We start from the raw sequence: 22,382 nt of genomic DNA, 5'->3' as shown, positions 1-22,382 counted from the left end.
AGGCGCCTGAGCCGTGCCGCCTGTGGGGATGCGCTGATTGCCGCGGCAACGCTGAGCGAGTGGGCACCGACTTTAAGAGCCCACCCGTGCCCCGCCCCTGGCCCGCCCACCACGCCACAGCACCCCTCCCACTGCAGAGCCCCTCCCCGCAGCCCGCAACCGCAGCGGCAGCAGAGATGGGGCACCCCTCTCCCAACTGCTCCTCTATGGAGGGGGGGCATCTTCAGGGGTATCGACCCCCCTGCTAGTCCCTGATGGACCCCACCTCGCTAACCCTGAGCACCAAGTTCTGCCACAGAAGCCCTCCCCTGCTGAGTTAATGCCCAGGCAAGGACAGCAGACCCTTAAGACTCCAATATTACCTTTAGACCACCCACAGGCCCCCATCCCAGAGGGCAGCCGCTTGTCTTGAGTTCTGGTGAGCTGGGGCTCCAGGATGCCAGCTGTGGCCCCCAGCTCCTGTCCCACTCCCAAAACATGGGAGCTGGACCGTGTGAGTGCGGAAGTCCAAGGCAACAAACCACGAGTGCCCGATACTCCTTAAGCTCCTAACTACAGGTACCGATTACCCGCACAATTCCGCCCCCCCAACCCCACCCCCGCTAGTGAGCGGATTCATCGGATGGCCACAATGGAGCAAAGCGGGCAAAAGTTGCAAAGTCTGGTTTCTCCCACTCGGCCCGTGCGGTGCCCGGCACGTTCCCTCTGCAGCAGCGGGACGTGGTCAGCATGCCTGACGCCGCCGCAGCTCCCTCGCGGCCTGCCGGTGGGCCACCACACAAGCCGGTGGGCATGACTGACTATTCAAGTAGGATGGGACCGCAGTGCCAGAGCCCTAGAGGTACAGGAAAGCGGGGAGGAATGTCTTTTAATCTATAACTCTTTAAAAGATACCTCTCACGCCCTTGAAAATAAAAGTGTAGCACATCTAAAGCGTCTGTGTTGCTTTTCTAGCTGTAACTGGAAATTCTGATAAATGTGCACAGGTTGCGGGCGAGAGAGTTCAGCATCGGCTTGGTCCAGCGGGGGCGCTGCAGGCCTCCCTTCCACCCGCGCTGGGCCCTGGGCCATTCGGCATTCGGCAGCTCTGCGACTCCGCAGCCCTGGAGTACAGCGAGCACCATCGGCAAAAGGCCCCCAGAGGCCGGGCCGACCGAGCCCGCAGGGCATCTAACCGAACAGAGGGAGCCCCGGGCCACCCACCAGACCTTGGAGAAAGCATCACCTATAAGCGTGTCATCAGACCGTGTGGCGCAACACAGGGTACCTTTCCACAGTGGTCCAATTAATACGGTCATGAAACAAATGCTTATTTAGCACCTACAGTGCGCCAAGAGCCCCACCATACGAGATAAATGAGAAGTGGCCCTTGCCCCCAGAGCAAGACGCCAGCCATCTGGAAGAGGACAGACAAGAACGACTTTTTAAAAAATCTTTCTTTTAATTTCCTAGCAACATTTCAAGACAGGTTGGCCCCCTCCCTCTAACGCGTAAGCCCCTCAAAGGCCAGGCCCAAGCACTATTCACCTTTTGTATCCCCAGAGCCCGCCTGGGTTCTGGACACAAAGCAGGCCCCTAATAAATACTGCATGAATAAGGACAAGAATTTGAGGGCGCACAGGGGAGGAAGTAATTAAGGGGAGGGGGAAGGGTTGTCTTGAATGATGAATAGACGTTTATGGAGAGACAAAGAACCTTCCCGCCAGAGGGGCGGCACTGGCAAAGCAGCCCAGCCTCAAGACCGCACAACAAGACCGCACAACCTTCTGCAAAACCGCAAGGTCTGGGCCGGGGCACAGACAGGCAAAAACTGAGGCTAGGACAGGTATCTCTTCGTGAAGAGTTTGGAATTTGTCCTAAAGAAAAGGAGAAGCCACAGATGGACTTAAATGCCTCATGGTCTCAACTGATTACTTAACAAAACTTAGATTAGTCCCTTTACAAGTAGATCTAGCTTAACTAACCACCACCACCTTTTAAAGACTAAATTACTTAGCAAAATTTAGATCAGTACTTTTGACAGAGTAAAGGCTTACCTATTTAATCACACCAGTAACAACCAACTACCTTTGCATTATGGTATATATTTATATTTATTGTCAGTGAAACCTTTGAATCCTACAATCCTGCACTTTCATTCTCACCAGGCCAGAAGCACCAGCGTCCAATATGAAGGCAATCCTCTAGTTAACAGACTGAGTGCCTCACAAAGGACCCATTTTGAAGGCCATGGAACATGTCTACACATGCAATGAGTGGGTAGACTGGAGGAGAATCTGTTTCAGACCCTGGGGGGAGGGCCAGGGAAAACTCTGAAAGACAACAGGAGTTGTTCTAAGTCTGGCGCTCAGGAGAAATTCTCCCAGACAGTGAGGGTAAAAAAACATCCTTGGAGGGACCAGCAGCGTAATGGCTATATCGCTGAACTCCCATGTAGCTGACCACTGTTTGAGTCTCAGACCCGGTGGCTTAACCTCAACGCCGGGTGTGTGTGCATGCGTGCCCAAGATCCCAAGAGGAGAATGGAGGAGAAGGGAATGTGGCGTGGTCATCCCCCCCCCCGGGGGGGATTTCTCGCTTTCAGTCTCTCTGGCAAGATAGCAAAAACCTCTTAAAAATAAAAAAAAAAGAAAAGAAAAGAAAAGAAAAACATCCTTGGAGAAGGAGGGATTGAGGCTAAGACAGCACTGACCCAGAACTCCATTGGGGCAGAAAGCATTCCAGGTTGCAAAGAGCTCGGCAGGAAGGCAGATTAAGTACAGGGGACACTGTGAGGTCTGTCTGGTTGAAGTCCAGAATGTGCTTTCAGAAGTCAGGGGAGAACTGCTGGCCACAAAGCTCCAGGAGCCAAAGAGTTAATGAATCTTCTAACCAGGCCTGACTTACTTCCAGAGGGGAGCTTCCTCTGAGGGAGAGAATCTGGCCCGAGGTATAAAACACTTGGAGCGCCTGAGAAAACATGTAACCACACATAAATTCAAAGTCTGCCTCTGGCTTGCTTTCAGTACTCCAGTACACCCTTTCAGTTCCTCCAGACCACTCTGCCATCCATGCAGCGGTCTTCCCTCTGCCAGGAGCTGATCATCCATTCCCATCACATTCCAATGCTAACAGTTCCACATCACTGAAAGACCTCCGATTTGTGCAAAACTGTGCACGAAGAGCTCTGCATTTATCTCACTGGTGCACAACTGCCGTCGGAAATCAGCAGAGGTGGTACCATGGTTTCGATAATCAGATTTACTTAATCCCAGTTTGAGACTCCTAGTATGAGAAGTATGCGGGTATGTGTGGAGACCACAAAACAGAGCTGGGGCTGCCACTTTTAGGAGCCATAATTATAGATTCCAATGAACCAAAGAGGTTGAGCATGGGAGAAACTGGGTTGAACAGCAGCATGTTCCACAGACTTAGTTTTAGTTGCCAAAAATCAATGAGATAGGGCTCCAAAAAGGCTACTGTGAATGTTGATTATGAAGAACTACCCTGAATCAGCTAGCCCTACTCTAATCTGCTATGTAGACCTCACAGAAGTATTCGATTCTGCTCTACAGAACAGACATAGACAAACCGTGTTCAGAGATCAACTCGATATATTGTAAATAGTGTCACTGAAGGTCTAGCATTCTCCTATTGAAGATCTTATACGAGCCTGGATCTTCACCTACCTTATCCAATCCTCACAGTAGCCTGGCTGGGTGATTCACACCTTTCAAAGAAAGACACAGCAGCTCAAAGAGCTACATGTTAGCACTTGAAGGGTCGAGGAACCAAACGGAGATGTGTCTGGCTCCAAATCTGCCGATCTTTCCACTACCCCACACTGCCTCCCTGTGTGAAATAACTGGGCAGGTTCGATTTAAAGAAAAGCAGCCTTGTGAAGTGAGTGGAAGAAGGAAATGTGTTAGCAGTCCTCAAATATTTGTGGAAGCAGCATTAGACATTTTATTCGGTATGGCTCCAATGAGTGCAAACTATAGAGAAACAGATGTAGATTCAACATAAAGAATTTTCCAAGAGTCAGGGCTGTCCGGAGGGATTGGGTGGTTCAGCCACTTTGGGATATGATGAGTTCCCTGTCACTAGGCTCTGGCTAACCCTATGTCAGGTACACAAGCTCTTGCGTACTTTCAAAAGACCTCTAAGGTCTTTTCCTATCTGATAGAAACTAAGACTCAGAGAGGCACTGGAACTTGAGCAAGGTGCTCTCTCTATTGAGGGGACAAGTCCACAGCTCAGTTTTCCCTAGATGTGTCCCTCTACCCACCCTTTGTGCAAAATGCTGTTCCATGCTGAGGGCAAGACAAATTGAAGAAATAACCAATAAAATCACATCAGCATCTTTAACCAAATTTAACCAACATATCCCTACCTTGACTAGTGATTTCTTTAGGCTTTTTTTTTTTGGAGGGGGTGGGTAAAGGGTACGGCTGCAAAAAACTCAAACGATGAATGCTGGAGGGGGAAAGCACCCAGCTGAAAAAAATCCTTTCACCAGATAAGATGAACCTCAATGACAGTTGTTTCTCAAGGCTACAGTATTACCCGGGCACCCAGAGCAGCTGTTTTACACTCTCTGTATTATTCCATATATCCCATAATGCCACACCTGGACCTCCTGCCCACTATGCACACCTAGAGGACCTCTTCCACTCAAACTGATAAACAGGCCAAGGGGTTCTAATGAAATAATTGCATCTTCCATTTTTATAGCTCTTTACCCTTTCACATCTATTATTTCATTTGCGGTGCACCACAGTTCTGTAAGGAAAACAGCCGCTTTCTTTCAGCAGACGGGCAACGTGCTAGCCACCCGCGGAAAGAGAGGGCGACGGCACACAACTCTTTCTCGTTTTTTGTTTTTTTTTTTTTAATTTCTTTCCACATTGGATTATCCTCCAGCCTGGAGAAGTCAACCGAAGAGCAGGCGTTCCTGCTTTCCTCGATTGCTCTCACCGCCTCTCACCTCGTTCAGCTGTGCCCCCTTGCCCCAACCCCGCGCCGCAGCCCCGACGCCACGCCGGCGGCGGCTCCTCCGCAGCCCGCAAACCCAAGGCTCCGACCCCACTGGGCACAGAGCCGCCGCTTCTGCCGCCACTCGGTGACCGCTGGGTGCCTGCGGCCTTTCCAACCACAAAGGCTGTGCCCAAGCGGGAAGACGCAGGCTCCCAGGAAATCGAGTCTCGACGCCCAGGGGGTTGCTCAATCCAGCTAAAGGCACGATTAACGGAGGGGAGTCAAGCCTCCGCCAGGCTGGGGGGACGTGTGTTCTCGTAGACCGGAGTTCTGGGAGGCGACGATCGAGGCCCTGGCCCACGTGCCTCGTGTGGGCGTGGCGGCAGCACACCTCGTGCGGGTGTCCACGCACCCCAGGGTGGCCCTGCTCTCTCCAGCACGTCTCACGCTCCCCCGGGGCCACTACCATTCACGCTGGACCCAGGACTGGAATGGCCCAAGCTCGCTACCCAGATACCCGGTAGGGCCAGTCCCATTGTGGGGTTGGCGGTGAGGGTGAAGGGTCCGCTCCTTCCCCAGCCTTTTCTTACCTGATTCAGGTAAGACCTGGGTTACAAGACTCCATGTTGGGGGGAACAGGTTGCGCATGCGCTTCCTTGGGCCAGAGGGTTTCGGCCTCAACCCAGTCCCCTGGGAAGACCCGGCCAAGCCACTGAATACCCGGCTCTGGGCTAGAGCGTCGCCACCTCCGCGCACAGGCCCATCGCCCCGAGCCCGGCATGTGCTGCCGCCTTCTCCCTGCCCGGCATCAGCGCCACCTATTGCAAAGGGTATGAAATGGCAGACCGTGTCTTAGACAATAGTCTAAGGCCTTGGACAAAGAATAAAACTGAATACGGTCTGATCTGAGTAACGGAATAAAAGCGAAGGGCAAAGAAGTGATATTTTGGTAATCATTAGCTATGTAGAGATCTTTGGTGAGCCTCCCATAGCCCAGTCACCACCCCCGCAACTTCATAGAGACACCGAAGACACTAAAGACTTCCAAATTGACATCTCCAACCTTTACTCAACCCCACACTCAAGACCTGTATACAAGGAGACTTAAAAAGGAAAATAGGGGACCTAAAAAGGAAATAAAGTATGAGTTAATTTTGGAGCGAAAAATAAAGTCGAAATCCATTCACTTTTTTTTAAAATATGCATTTCCCATGAACTATTTGAAGACCTCTAGTATCTTCCTGCCTTCCTTTCATCTTCACATGGACTGAACACAAGTATCTTATGCTCCACAAGGACTAGGTTAAATTCACTACCTTTTCTCTACCACCTCTTTCCCACGTTACAAATCTGCAGGGTCTCTAGAACCTATGTTTCTTTTATACAAGGGATCTTCCAAAATTTCATGGAAAATGCCAGTTATAAATTTTTTTTAATACAAAATAAAAACTATGCATGGATTTCAGGTTTTTTGGCACGAAAATAAACTAATTCTTTAAATCCATTTCCCCATGAACTTTTTGTATTTCAGTCTCCCACACACTCATCCATACCTAATGGAATGAGGCTAAGGGTCAGGCAGCCTTGGGTAGAGATCCCAGCAAGTTCCCTCCTCCCCAGTTATTTATCTTCCCTCCCAAGTATCTCTGGAATTTATCTGGCTCCCCTCAGTTCCCACTGCCTTTTACCCTCGGTCAGCCTTGTTATCTCTCACCCGGACTATTGCTGTCTAATTGATTTCCAGGTCTCCACCATCATGCCTTCTAGTCCATCATTCACACACCTGCCAAAAGTGATTTTTCTAAATTGCAAACCTGACCACATTACTTTTCTTCTTAAACTCTTCACTAACTCCCTATTGTTGGTGCTAAGTTGAAGCTTTCTAGCGTTGTATGCAAAACAGTTCAAAATCTGGTCTTTGCCTTCCTCTAGAATCTTTTTCTTTTACCACTTTGTCATCTCCATTCTGCCCACTCCCTCCCCAAAACTGCATAATCTGATCAAAATTCCTAATTGTAGTTCCCCCCAAAACACCAGTTTCCTTTCTCCATGCTTTTACACATCCTTTACCACTTGGGCTACCTAAAAATTTCTATTGATTCTTCAAAAATCAACTTAGCTGTCAAATCTTCTTATAAGCTTTCCATGAAATCTTCCTACAGAAATCACCACTCCTTTGTGCTACCTCTGTCCGTCGGACAACTTCAACAGTTGTATTTTTTGCACTGTCTTGTGACGGTATTTACAGATCTGTCTTATCTCTCCTACCACATAGCTGAGCTTCCTGAGGAAAAGGGTCAGCAACTTACTCAGCTCTGTGTCCCTTTGTACAACCCAACATTTCATAGTAATGGTGATAAGAATGAATAATAGCAAACATTTGTTGATCTCTGCGCCAGACACTGTGTCATGTGAACTATGAACTTCTGCTCATGATTTACTTCTGAAAATAACCCTATAAAAGAAGAACTGTTATAATCCTAATTTTATTAATGAGAAACTAAGGGTTTGAAAGATTAAGTGGCTTCTCCAAGGTTGCAGGGCTGGTAAATTGTGGAGTCAGGATTTGACTACCTGCTCGTGTTTATCTATTGGGTCGTCAGAAAAATCATGACACATTTGCATCATGACTTTTCCGACGACCCAATAGTTCTCAAAAAGTTTTGTAAAATTAAAGTAATTTTACAAATGAGTACATTGAAAGAAAATCACAGGTCATTTTTAAAAAATACTAATACTTATAATTAATTCATCTTTTAAAAGGAAAGCGCATACAAGGTTCTTTAAAAAGTGCATAGAAAATAATATTATGAAAAAAATACATGGATTTCAAAAATTACTTTGTCCCTAAATAAGATCATACTTTAATTGCATTTTTCCAAGAACTTTTTAAAGTCCCCACATAGCTATTCAACTCTGTTGGGAAAACCAAATAAATAATCTTGATGTCAGGATAAATGAGAAAATAATCCTGCTATTAGTCCATTCTTATTATATGACTGTTAGCAATATTTTTGCTCAAGGACTGATTATTGTGGAGGCCAGCAGGTGGCATGGCAGTTAAGACACTAGATTCCCACATGGCTGACCAAAGTTTGAGTCTTGGAAACTGCAGCTTGAAAATCATGCCAGACACATGTGCATGTGTGCCCAGAATCCCAAAAGAAGAGTGAAGGAGAAGGGATTGAGACATGGCCATCCCTCCTGGGGGGGGATTTCTTACTTTCCCTTTTCTCTGTCTCTCTTTGGTGAGCACACACACCCTATGGCAAAAACCTAAAAGAAAAGAAAAGACTGATTATTGTAAACCAAAAATAAAACAAACTCCTGAATAAGTGGGAGAGGAGAAATCTAAATTGAAAGTCACCACAAACGCCCAGAAAGTTGCCAAAGATATAGATACCTAGACACTGTGAGAGATGTGTGAGGTCTGAGTCCGTGTGCGTAAAGCCCTTGACAGAGTGCCTGGCACATCAGAAGCACTATTGTTAGTGCTATTGCTTGTGCTGCTACTGCTGCTGTTGTTAAGGACTTCAGTAATGAGCCAGCCAGTGGTGTGGTGGTTAAGAAGGCTGGATCCCATATGGCTGTGCAGTTCAAGTCCTGGACCAGGCAACATGAGAAACCACCAGGCACATGTGTGTACATGCCCAAAATCCCAAAAGAAGTAGAGAAGAAGGGATTGCAGCATGGTCAGCCCTCTTGATGGGTGCTTTTTTTGCTTTCTCTCTCTCTGGCAAATCCATGCGCCCTAAAGCAAATTTAAAAAAAAAAAGTTCAAGTAACTCCCAATTCAGTGGTAGAGACAAACACATAAGCTGATAACAAGCAACAAAATATATGATATAATATAGCTATGAGCACAATTCTGTTGTAGTTCCAAGGGGATGGGGCTCTGCCAAAGAATAGGGAGAATAGCAGAGAAACAATATGGCACCCAGATCCCACGATTAAAGAACAATCAAGTTGCTAAAACCAGAGCAACTCCACAGAAATATAGTATTTGTGGGCAAATCTTTTACTACCAAAGGCTCTATTTTTTTAGAACCCATAATATTTCAAGTTTTCATACTATTCCTACCATTTCTTTGCCTCTGTCACAGAGAGTGGGGGTATCCTTGGGCATCAGCAAAAGAACAAGGGTTTTACCAAGATGATATGAGAGAAGAGAACGAGAGGTCACTGAAGCTTATGATGGTGTGGTCCAGTAGTCAACAGATGTTTGAGCCCTCCCCCTGCAGAGTCCACCTAGGGTCATCAGACTCCAGGAGGGAAAAGCACGTTCCCATCCCCCAGGCTCCAGTCCCTTCCTCGCTAAGGAGAAACAGAAGAGCATAGATTTGGTGATGTGTACGTTGAGCAAGAAGCAAGGGGTAGGCCTTGGAGGCTGCAGTCCAACTTGGCAGGCACAGACCAAGAAAGCCCACCTTTTTCTCCAAACCCATGCCAGGTGTCTCGCACACTAACCCAGTGTTTCCTAAGCCAAATGACATGGAAGGCTGCTTAAAAGTCTGCATTCTTTACCACAGGCCATTAACTTTATGTAGGCAAAACATATTTATGTTCCTCCAGTTCTTCAATAAACAGAGTGAAGAAACTTTCTGTGAGTAGTTCACTCTGGACCAGTGAAAAGAGGGGCACTCTTCTGATGGGAATGACTAATGAGACACAGAGAGGGGAAAAAAAGTTTAAAATTAAACAGAGGAACACTGTTGGTAGAATGAAATAGATACAACTTTGGCAATAGCTATCAAAATTGACCCAGAAATTCCACTTAGTCAAATTTATCCTATGTGTATACTCCCTGCCAAATGCCCAAGGATGCACAATGCCGCATTATTTGGGGGGAAAAAATGTTAACTGGAAACAACCTAAATGTCCATCTGTAGGGCAGTAGTTATGAAGTCATCTAGCATGTAAAGCTTCTCAATGTTACAAGAAAAAGCAAAGTTCAGAACAGTATGTATATTATAATCCTGCTTGCATCTAAGTATCTATATTTGTAAAATTGATATTTTTGAACATGTATTTTTAAATGCCTAGAAAGATACAGGTGTAGCAAACTGGAATCCCAGAGACAAATATGGTCTGCAGGAAGATTTTTTTATTTGTTTTTTTTTGTTTGTTTTTTATTTAAACTTGAATGCCTTTAGGAGGGGCACCCAAGCAGACCCGATTATTCCCTGTTATCTTAAACCCTCTGCTTCCCTAAGATGTTTCCTGGCCTCTAAATGCAATTGAGAAGAGGAATGTGTGTGGGGGGTGGGGAGGGGGGGGTTGGCGGTAAAGGGATGCTTTTGGTTTTAATTTCCATTTCTATACATAAGCAAAAACTAATTTTGTAACTTAAGGGAGGGTGGAGTGGGAACTGGCAACTTTCCTAGGCAGCAAAACTGGAGCAAAAAAAGGCGAGTGAAAGAAGAGGCACCTATTTGGAAGACATTGCTACAGCTACATACACAGAAAATTCAATAAGTTCATGGAAAATATATGTTATAAATAAATATGCATACACAGAAAATTCAATAAGTTCATGGAAAATATATGTTATAAATAAATATGCATATTTTCTTTTTTAATACCAAAATAACTCATACTCCCCCCCACCCCCAGGGCAAGTGCACTAGCAGAAGAGAGAGCGAAAGAGGAAGAAAGTGCTCCCTCCCCATAAGGAATGGTTATGATGCAATCCCTTCTCCTCTATTTCTCCCTTTTTTGGGCATTTTTGGGCAAACATGTTCACATACCTGGAGTGTTTCTCAGGCTTCTGGGTCTGGGACTCAAATCATGGGGTTAGCTATGTGTGATCCTGGTGCCTTCAAACACCAAGTCACAGAGCAGGCCCTAAACTTGTACTTTAATGCCACTTTTCCACAAACCTTTTGAAATCACTTCATAAAGAGTAAGGAAGGTCTGACCTAGCCAAATTGTGAAATCCACGTTTGAAACTTCTTTTTAAATCTCTTTTTTTGGCCACTGCAGCTTAAAGGTTGCACAGGCAACCTGTCCCTTCTTTCTCCACCATAGAAAATTGTGGCCTGTGGCTTATTACATGGGCAGCCAGGCAAGCTCTATTGTACTCTGTCGGAGTCCAACTCTATTCGGAGCACTCCTAGAGAGCCTCATTCTCCGGTGCCTGTGAGTTAATTTCTTCCTCTTCAGTGTGTTGGCACAAGCTGTATAAGAAGTAGGAGTTGTCAGCACCAGAGGTACAGTGGAAATCAAACCTGAATGTCCCCAAGCCACGGTCTACAAGAATCTCGTCCTGGTTCATGTTGCTTACCCCATAGGACCAGTGGTTTCCACAGTTAACTTCAAGATAATAATAAAAACCCTACAGTTAGCAAAGTAAAGATTTACCTTAAAATAAGAACAAGGAATGTTTCCAAATGAAACATTCTCTTGGTTTTTGGCAGCAGCTAAAAGACAGACTGGTGTGAGAGTCTTGGAGGCCATACCATGCTATTTTCTCTACTAAAAACCTTTCAGTTGAATGAAATTATTTATTTGAAAAAGTTTCCCTGAATTTAGGCTGGTATTTCAGAGACCTTTCTTTTCTGTGGTTTGAACAGTGGGAAATGCAACATGGCATTAAGTTGGCGTGATTGGGCCATGAATAAAGCCAGATCCACAATTTATTGATCTCTTTGGCTAATTCGTTTCTCAAAAACAAACAAACAGAAAGGTTTCTTAATGAGCAAAGGGGTTACTTCCATCTGTAAGCCTCTCTACCCCCATTCCCACTATCTCTGCCCTAAACATTATGCCTGTCAGAGATAGTCAAGTCCTTCAGGGCAAACACACTGAGTTTACATAAGAATTCCAAATGTCCCTCAGCTGATGAATGGGTAAATAAAATAATACCCCATGCAATAGGGTATTGGCCGTAGAAGGGACTGAAGGACTGATTTATGCTATAACATAGATGAACCTTCAAAACATCACACTAACAGAATCCAGTCACAAAAGAGCACAGAATGTATGTTTCTAGTCCTATAAAATATTCAGAGTAGAACAAATCTATAGAGATGGAAAGTAGGTTAGCAGTTATGTAGAGGTAGAGAGGAGGCAGGGAAGAGGAGAGGGTACAGGATTTTGGAGAGATAGTGAAAATATTCTAAAAATGATAGTGGGGATGGTTACACAGCTCTGTCAGTAAACTAAACTAAAAACCATTGACTTTTGTAGATTTTAGGTAGGTGAATTAAATGGTAGATAAATTGTAACTCAATAGAGTTTTTGTTAAAAGCTAAAAGGAAGAAAAGATATATACCAAGGAAAAATTCATTTTTAAAAACTGAAGTAGCATAATTAACATTAAAAAAAATTTTCAGAACAAGGAATATGACCATGGATTAAAAAGACTTCACAACTGGGACCAGCAGTTAGTGTTATGGCTATGTAGCTGGACTCCCATGTAGTCAACCATGGTCTAGTCCTGGACCCGGTGGCTTAAACTCACGCTGGGCACGTGTGCGTGTGTGCCCAAGATCCCAGGAGGAGAATGGAGGAGAAGGGACTGCAGCATGGCCATTCCCACTGCGGGGTGATTTCTTGCTTTCTGTCTTTCTGTCTCTCTCTGTTTTTCCGGCGAGTGCATGTGCCCTATAGCAAGATGAACCTTCAAAACATCACACTAACAGAATCCAGTCACAAAAGAGCACAGAATGTATGTTTCTAGTCCTATAAAATATTCAGAGTAGAACAAATCTATAGAGATGGAAAGTAGGTTAGCAGTTATGTAGAGGTAGAGAGGAGGCAGGGAAGAGGAGAGGGTACAGGATTTTGGAGAGATAGTGAAAATATTCTAAAAATGATAGTGGGGATGGTTACACAGCTCTGTCAGTAAACTAAACTAAAAACCATTGACTTTTGTAGATTTTAGGTAGGTGAATTAAATGGTAGATAAATTGTAACTCAATAGAGTTTTTGTTAAAAGCTAAAAGGAAGAAAAGATATATACCAAGGAAAAATTCATTTTTAAAAACTGAAGTAGCATAATTAACATTAAAAAAAATTTTCAGAACAAGGAATATGACCATGGATTAAAAAGACTTCACAACTGGGACCAGCAGTTAGTGTTATGGCTATGTAGCTGGACTCCCATGTAGTCAACCATGGTCTAGTCCTGGACCCGGTGGCTTAAACTCACGCTGGGCACGTGTGCGTGTGTGCCCAAGATCCCAGGAGGAGAATGGAGGAGAAGGGACTGCAGCATGGCCATTCCCACTGCGGGGTGATTTCTTGCTTTCTGTCTTTCTGTCTCTCTCTGTTTTTCCGGCGAGTGCATGTGCCCTATAGCAAAAACCTCTAAAAATTTTTTTTTTAATTAAAATAAAGACTTTACAATGAAAAGAGAATCAATTGATTTAAAAAAAAATCTTAAAGTGTATGCATATGATAACAGAGTTTCAAAATAACTGAAGCAAAACCCAAGGGAGGACTGGGCCCAGAGCCCCAGTTAAATGCTATACATAAGGAGCTGGATTTTATATGGCCAATTATGGTTCAAATCTCAGCCCTGGTGGCTTGAAAAACATGCCAGGTATGTGTGCATGTGCACTCAAAATCTTGACAAGATGAAGAAATAGAGGAAAAGGATTGCAGCATGACCATGCCTCACTGGGGAGTGTGCTCTCTCCCCCTTGCTCTCTCTCTGGCCAGTGCATGAGCCCTCTGGCAACTGAAGCAAAAAACCAAAAACCTGGTGGAACTTAGATGGAGAACAGACAAATCCAGTATTAAAACAGGAGACTTTAATATCTTTTTCTCAATAACTAGCAGAGGAAGTAGAAAATCAGGATCTAGAACACTTTGGAATTTATACGACATATGTTCTCTAACCATAATAGGATTAAATTATAAATCAATAATAGAAAAACATATGGCAAGCCCTAAATATTTAGAAATTAAACAATAGACTTCCAAATAATCTATGGGTCAAATGATAAATTACAAGATACATTATTAAATATTTTAAATGCAATCTATCAAAATTTATGAGATGCAGCTAAGTTTCTACAAAGAAGAAAATGTATAGGAATGAAAATTACTTTCAACTAGAAAGAAGAACTCAAATAAAAAATCCAATTGTCCACTTTAACGAACTATATGGGGCCAACAGCTGGCATGGTGGTTAAAGATGCTGGATTCCCACATGGCTGACCATGATTTGAGTCCAAGACCTGGCAACTTGCTTTCTCAATTTCCCTTTCTCTCTCTCTCTGGTCAAATTAAAATAATAATAATAATAACAATTGGAAATGAATAATTTTTTTAATAAAAAGATCAAAGTAAACCCAAACTAAATAGAAGGGAAAAAACTAAAAAATAAAATTGATAATATATAAATCAGAAAACTGATAGAAAAAAGATCAATGAAAATAACAGCTAATTGTTTGAAAAGACTAATAAAGTTAATAAAGTTCAGATCAGTGAAAAGAAAAAGGCAAAAATTACCAATATTAAATAATAGAACAGAGAATACTGCAGATTCTTATTCTTACTAAAGGAATGAGAAAGGAACAAGACAACTTTTGCAAATAAACCCAACAATTTCAATGAAATAAAAAAATATTTTGAAAAATACTAACTACCAAAGCCCATTCAAGAAGAAAGAAATAAACTGAATCTCCCTATATTTATCAAATAAATTGGACTCATAGAAACTTTTCATCAATGAAAACCCCAAGCCTAGGTGACTTCACTGGTGAGTCCTTCCAAAATTTCAGGAAGAAATAATCCCAGTAATACACAAAGTCTTCTAGAAACAGAAGAAGAGGAGACACTTCCCCACCATTTTATGAGATCAGCATTACATGATTCTCTTTTTGTAAAGAGAAAACCACACACCAAAATATCCATGAATATAGATTCAGAAATCCTATTTTTTTTAGAGAGAGAAAGATTTTTGCTATAAGGCATGTGCACTCACCAGAGAGATAGAGTCAGAGAGACAGAAAGCAAGAAATCACCCACCGGGAAGATGGCCACACTGCAATCTTTTCTCCTCCATTCTTCTCTTGAGATCTTGGGCACACATGCATATGCACCTGGCATGAGTTTTAAGCCGCTGTGTCTGGGACTTGAACTACGGTCCACTACATGGGAGTCCACCAATGTAACCATTACACTATCTGTTGGTCCCAGATTCAGAAAGCTTAGCAAATGTTTGACAAATTGAACCTAGCAATATATAAAATCATAACTAAATGGGGGTTATCTCAGGAACGTTTTAACATTCAAAATCTAATTAATATATTTTACTACATTAACAAACTAAAGACAAACCACCTCCATTGATTTTACAAAATTTAAACCTCATTTTTTATTAAAGAAAAAAAAAAAAAACTTTCAGCAGACTAAGAATAGAATGGATTTTCCTCAACCCAGTAAAGGACATATATGAAAAATTCTCAGCTAACATTACTCCTCCCCTCTACAATAGTGAACAATTCAAGGATGTCTGCTTTCCTCACTACTATTTAGCATTGTACTGGAGACTCTAGCCAATGGACTAATCCAAGAAAAATAAATAAAAGTCATGCATATTGGAAAAAAAGCATTAAGCTACACTTAATTACATACAGTGTGATTGTAAAGGTTGAAAACCTTAAATAACCAACAAAGAGCTACCACAACCAACAAGTGAATTTGATAATATTGTAGAAAACAAAATAAATTGTATGTAGAAAACAAAATAAATTATATGCTTATTGCTAAGTATAAACAACTAGAAGTTTAATTTACAATAGTACCATTTATAGTAATATCCGTAAATAGGAAAAACTTACAGATAAGTAAAATGTTACAAAATATGTATGCTTAAAACATTACTAAAAAAATACAAGGGGGACCAGCAGATGGCGTAAAATCTACGTCGCTGGACTCCCATGTAGTCAACCATGGTTTGAGTCCCAGACCTAGGGGCCTAAACTCACACCGAGTATCTGTGCGTGTGTGCCCAAGATCCTGAGAGGAGAATGGAGGAGAAGGGATTATGGCATGGCCATCACCCCTGGGGGGTGATATATATATATATATATATGTACAAGGAAGATCTAAGTAAGTGAGGAGATAATACTATGTTTGTGTATTGTGTTTGTGTATCATTATTGTTAAAATATCAATTCTTCCTAAATTGATCTGTAGATTTGATATAGTAACAATAAAAATCTGAGCAGGCTTTTTTATTGAAAATAACACACTGATTCTAAAGTTTATGTGGAAATGTAAAGGACCAAGAATGACCAAAAAGATGTTTACATGAACAAAGTTAGAGGACACCATCTTATTTCAAGACATACTTACTATAAAAATATAGTAACCACAAAAAAAAAGTGATGCTGAAGTAAAAATAGAAATATGAACCAATATAACAGAATGTAGAGTCTAGACATAGTTGTATTTGTATGATCATTTGATTTGTAACAAAGTTGCCAGCACAACCCAATTATGAAAGGACAATATTAATATTTTCAGGAAATAGAGAAATTGTATATCCATATGTAAAATACATACACATGCGCACACACATGCAAAATTAAAAAATTAAAACATCTGGACTTTTGGGGCCGGCAAGTGACGCGGTGGTTAAGGGAGCTGGACTCCCACATGGCCGACTGTGGTTCAAGTCTCACACTCTGCAGCTTGCTTTCTCACTTCCTCTCTCTCTATCACTATGTCCCTCTCTGGTAAAATATAAATAAATAAATAAATAAACTTATTTAAAAAAAATCTGGACTTTCACCTCACATAATTAATAATATTTAATTCAAGATGAATCATAGATTATATTTTGAATGTATTAAAAATGGATCATCATATATCTAAATATTATAAGAACTATAATTTTAATAGTTCTGAAAGAAACTTTAAGCAGGGTTTGATTAGGCAAAGATTTCTCAACTAAAACATAAAAATATAAAATATGACACTTTCTACTTTGTTAAGTATTTCTATAATGTCTTCTTTTTTTAAGAAAGGACTTATATATTGGGTTTTTTTGGTAGCTAATGACAGAAGCCCAAATCAAACTTAAATAAGAAAAGGAAGAATGAGGACCAGTAGTTGGTGTAATGGCTATGTCGCTGGACTCCCATGTAAGTTGACCACAATTAGAGTTCCAGACCTGGTGGCTTAAACTCACACCAGGCACATGTGCATGCGTGCCCAAGCTCCTGAGAGGAGAATGGAGAAGGGATTGTGGCATGGCCATCATCCCTAGGGGGTGATTTCTCGCTTTCTGTCTCTCTGTCTTTCTCTGTCTTTCTGGCAAGCACATGTGCCCTATAGCAAAAAAACTCTCCAATAATAATAATAATAATAATAATAATAAAAAGAAAAGAAAAGGAAGAATGCATTGGTTCATGCACCTGAATAATCTAAGGGTGGATTCAGACATAGTGGAAACTAGGTTCTTCAGTGAATTTGTTGCAGATACAGAAGCCATTCCTTTGTCTTGGCTCTTGCTTTCTCTGTGTTGGCTTCATTCTCAGGCTACTTCGCCCCTATGATAATGACAAAGCAGCATATCAGCTTCAGCAAACCCAGAAAAGACTTATCAGGAAAAGTCTGAACCAACTCTTAAAAAACAAAAAACAAAAGTAAAAAAACTTATGTTTATTTTCAGGCTTTGGAATAACTGAGCCTAAGGCCACAGCCCTTGGTGCTCTTTTAACAGCACACAATATCAAAGAACAGCGAGGCATCCCTTGGCCCAAAAAGCAGCCTTCTCTCAAGTGGATCTGAGAAGAGCTAAGGAAGGCGCCATCCAAGAGGAACTCTTTTCTTGCCCAAACAGAAAGTATTAATGATTTGTAGAATGAGGTGGAGGTAAGATCAGGTTTGGAGGGATTGGGTAGTCCCTTGAGGGGAATGGCACAGGAAGTTGGTTAGGGATGAGTAAAGGATTTCTGAGTCAAGCTGGGGTTGGATCAGATAGCTCAACAGAACCATCCTGGGGTATTGGGATGGCAGAAATGCTTGTTTATTGCACATCTGAAATGTCAGACCCATCTTGCTTGAAGGTAAATAATTTTAAATGCTTTCATATTATTAATAATACAAATAGGGAACCAGCAGATGGTGGAGTGGTTAGGGCACTGGACTCCCACATGACCAAATGCAGTTCAAGTCCTGGACCTGGCAGCTTGCTTTCTCACTTTCCCTCTCTCCCTAGTCTCTAGTGAGCACACATGCCTAATAGCAAATTTAAAAAAATAATAAATTAATTAAGCTAAATAATTATTTTAAAATAGTAATACAGATAGCAATATATTACGAAGTAGAATGTGAACATAGCATAAATAATTAAACCAAATACAGATTTCTTGCTTGCAATAACTCTTTACTGCCTTTCACTCTCCATGTGAATTCAGTCTCATCTGCTGTTAGGAATACTTGGGTTATAAAATGTGAGAAGTATCTCTTTAAAGAATAAGGACTGCAGATAAAGGTATCCTTGACTTTTTTTTTTTTTTTTTTTTTTTTTTTTTTTTTCAGTGTCCAGATACTTTGCCAGAAGAGGAAACTAGGCAAGGATTCAGAATGGAAAGGTTTGGGATGCCGAGTACAAAAGCTAACATCTGGCAGGGTTGACAGAACCCATGTAACTATATGCATTAGGGAATCAGATTCAGGGGCTGCTCACGCAAGCCCTAAGAGCAACTGCATTCCTGGGGAACATCTCATGTGGAGAGTATGGGATCCTGCCTTGGCTTGGGATCTGGACTAGCGTCTCTTGGTAGGAGTAGGAATTGAGTGTTCTTGGAAAGCCAGATTCATTTCTGGGGTCAGTAGAAGTTCATCTCAAAACAGTGAGGTCTACTAAGCTGATTTCTAGCTTCAGAATTGGTGGAGGAGAGAGAGAGAGATCCCAAATGTTTTGAGTTCATAGGTTTAATAAAACATGAGGGCTCAACAAAAAGTCATAAAAATAAAACATTGCCAGAGGGCACCTGAACCCACTTGAGGGAAACAGAGAGACAGAGTTAGAGAGACGAGAGAGAGAGGAAGAAGGCACCTGCCAATGGGATGAGATCCCACTTCAATCCCTTTTTTTCCATCACTCCATCACATTGGGATTTGGGGTACACACACGTGCATACCCAAGCATGTTTTTCAAGCTGCCAGGACTGGGACTAAACCCACAGTCAGTCATATGGGATCTGGTTCCCTTAACCACTGGGCTACTGAGCTGCCCTACCCCCAACTCACACACACATAAAAAAATTTAAACACCAAAAAAATAAGAAGATCAAAAGGAAAGTGACAGCATTTTCCCAGATAAAATCCATGAACTGATGCCTGGACTTCCATTTTCCCTTTCATCACAGGCTAGAAAAGAACCTATTACAGACCACATCATTCTGAGGGTTGAGAACCAGCAAAGGACAGGATGGGTCCCTTTCCTGCATTCTGGGACAATATGAAAATAATTGCCAGAGGACTCTATTCAAAGACAGTCTGAAAGACCGGCTAATAGTCCTCAGCACGAAATCTGCAGCCTGACCATGAGATGTCTAAGGACACTGCTATTTCTGTCTCTCCTGGTTGGGGGCCCTCTGGAAATTTTAATCAATAAGTTTTGATTATCACAGTGAATTTTAAAGAACAGAGAATGTGGAGGGGTGGAGTAGGGTGGAAGAATTAGATGTAATATCGTGTCTTCAAATGGGGTGGTTGAAAAAATTAAATGATTACAAACCCAAAGGTCAAAAAATTTAAAAAAAGGAAAAAAAGAAAAAAGAAATAAAGACAAACAGCCTGAACCTGGAGCATGGGGTTCTGAAAATCCAATTTGCACATATAGAGTGGAGGGCCTTTGCTGAGGGAGTGGGGGCTGAGGACTCCAGAGCCTGCAGAAGACCGTTGCCCTGGAGACAGTCTAGCTTGGAAATGGCAAATAGGAAAATAACAAGGGCTTAAGGGAGAAAGAAGGGGAAAAAAAATGGCACTACTTAGGGTGGTTGAAATCTTAGAAACCAGGCTAGACTGCATGAAAGGAATGTACTCCAAAGGACAAATACAGATTTAACTGCTTTGGAAAAGGAAGATAGGAGGAAGGAAGCTATTTTAGTTGTTTCTATTTAGTAGTGAAGATGGGTGATCCGATGCTCAGGAGATTTAACAGAAGACAAGAGGGACATTTGCTGGGAGCAGAAATCTACTTACCTATTTGTTTGTCTTTACCCAGAGGGTACTATCAAAATGTGCTTTCAGAAAGTCATTGATAGAGAAGTAAGAATAAAAATAAATTAATGGAGCCCACTCCTCGGTGCCCATGACAATAACCTGAGGTGGCAGGGCCAAGAGGGAAGTCCGTAGCTATTGGCACAGAATAAACTGATGTTACATTCTTTCTTCCTCTCTCTCTCGTCTATCTCTGTCTCTTGGTTTCTCTCAAGTAGGTACATGTGTTCTCTGGCAATATGTTTTATTTTTATGACTTTTTGTTGCGTCCTCATATTTTATTAAACCTATGGCCAGTTTCAAGGCAAGACTGTGACTGAGAGGAAACAGCTTGGGAGATTTTGGACAGGAGTTTATTAGTTAGGACTTAGTAAGAATAGGTCTGGCCACGCGCTCCTGAGTGGCTAAGAGTTATGGTGGTAAATTTCAAACCCCGGAGGCCAGAGCTAGAAAAGAGACGCCTGCTACTTCCTGGGCGACCCAGAGTAGTAAAAACCAGTGAGACAGGTCAAAGGGCTTAGAGATGAGAGAAAACCAGGAGAACCTTGCTCAGGGATGGGAACAAAGGAGAAATATGAAACTAAAAACAGGAACCAGCAGCAGAGGAAAACAGTCTGGGGCTGCTGAATAACAGCATGGAGGGCCCAGCACTGGTTCCCAGAATGGAGGTCCCTGTCCAGCAGCGTCAACATCACCTGGGGATTTGGTAAAATGCAAATACTCAGTCCTCCCCTCTTTAGTCAGCAGCTCTAGCGAGTGGGACCAGTAGTCTGTGTCTGAAGAAGCCCAGGAAATAATTCCAATACCACCAAAGTTCAAGACCCATTCTACTCAAGTGTCCCTGACTTGATTTTTTTTTAATTTAAATTTATTATTATTTTTTAATTTGCTATAGAGTTCATGCACCCACCAGACAGAGACAGAGAGAGAGAGGGAAAGCAAGAAAGCAAGTTGCCAGGTCCAGGACTCAAACCATGGTTAGCCACATGGGAGTCCAGCTCCCCAACCACCACACCACCTACTAGCCTCCTTGATTGCTTTTAATGGCTGTGTTGTGCAAGCTTGCTGAGTAGTAGGGTCTCTTAAACCCTCTGGGTCAGCCTAGACAGGCAGATAAAAGGCGAGCCTCACTAAAGGGTAGCGACAAGAGACTAAGTCTGGGTTTGACACAGGTGTTGGACCAAGAGTAGACAAGATTCTAAGCAAAATTACCCAGCTCACAGAAGAGAGGTGGACGGGACTAGTTTAAAAACTAAGACTCCAGGAAGAATCAGAATTTTTTTGATAATCTTTCCTCTAAAGAAGAACTAGCTCTAGAAAACTACAGTTTCATTAATGGAAGAATTAGTTAACTCAGCAAAGGAAAACAAAGGTCACCTTACAATTTTAATACCGAGCAGGTCTGCAGATCAGAAAGCCACCAGGAAATAGAAAAGGGACATTTTCAGCTTGGCGAGATTGGATAGTGAAGCAACCAGAAACTTCAGCCATCAGGAACCAAAACCAGGCAGACATAACTAGATGGGGTCAGGGCACTAATGGAGAAGACTGTAAATTACTGTAATTTTCAGAACTGCGAAGCCATCAGTTGTACTAGGAGAACTGCCTGCTATTAGTGTAGCACTCTCTGCTCTCAAGATGAAGCAGCTGGAGGCTGTGGAATCGGCAAAATGATTCCTAGAAAAAGAAAGAAAATTGAATATGAAGGGTAAGAGGTGGGGCCCAAAGCCTTGGATACAGAAGGCTGCATCATCTTCAGAGATGAGACTGTTTTCATGTTTCTGCAACCCAAGGATTTTTTTTCTTTTTTTTGGAGAGGTTTTTGCTATAGGGTGCGTGCACTCGCCAGAAAGACAGAGACAGAGAGATAGAAAACGAGAAATCACCCCCCGGGGGTGGGTGGTGGGTGGTGGTGGCCATGCCGCAATCCCTTCTCCTCCATTTTCCTCTTGGGATCTTGGGCACACATGGACACACGCCCAGCATGAGTTTGTGCCACCGGGTCCAGGACTCGAACTGTGGTCGACTACATGGGAGTCCAGTGACATAGCCATTATGCTAACTGCTGGTCCCCCGAAGCTTTGATTTTATACAGAGATGGTGGAAGATCCTTAGCCTATGGGGGCAGGGATTTATATACAGGACGTATAAAGGAATACAAGTTGTCGCTCTAGAAATGGTCTTACCTTTGGAAATGACAGAAGGCAAACTGGAGATGTAGCAGAGCCTTAAGG

At 42.6% G+C, this 22,382-nt stretch overlaps 1 protein-coding gene across 1 annotated transcript in view; it reads right to left on the bottom strand.

Annotated features, from left to right (window-relative positions):
* MEST (mesoderm specific transcript) overlaps positions 1–5,614 on the bottom strand; it is a 25,097-nt gene extending 19,483 nt beyond the window's left edge. The window contains exon 1 of the mRNA XM_006158837.3: positions 5,547–5,614. The gene's annotated coding sequence lies outside the window, so the exon portion shown is untranslated. The remainder of the gene's footprint in view (positions 1–5,546) is intronic.
* Between the last annotated feature and the right edge of the window lie 16,768 nt (positions 5,615–22,382).

This window comes from Tupaia chinensis, unplaced genomic scaffold (assembly GCF_000334495.1).
Source record: "Tupaia chinensis unplaced genomic scaffold, TupChi_1.0 Scaffold000610_1, whole genome shotgun sequence".
In the NCBI taxonomy this organism is placed as follows: Eukaryota; Metazoa; Chordata; class Mammalia; order Scandentia; family Tupaiidae; genus Tupaia; species Tupaia belangeri.
This window is presented reverse-complemented; position numbering and strand designations above follow the sequence as displayed.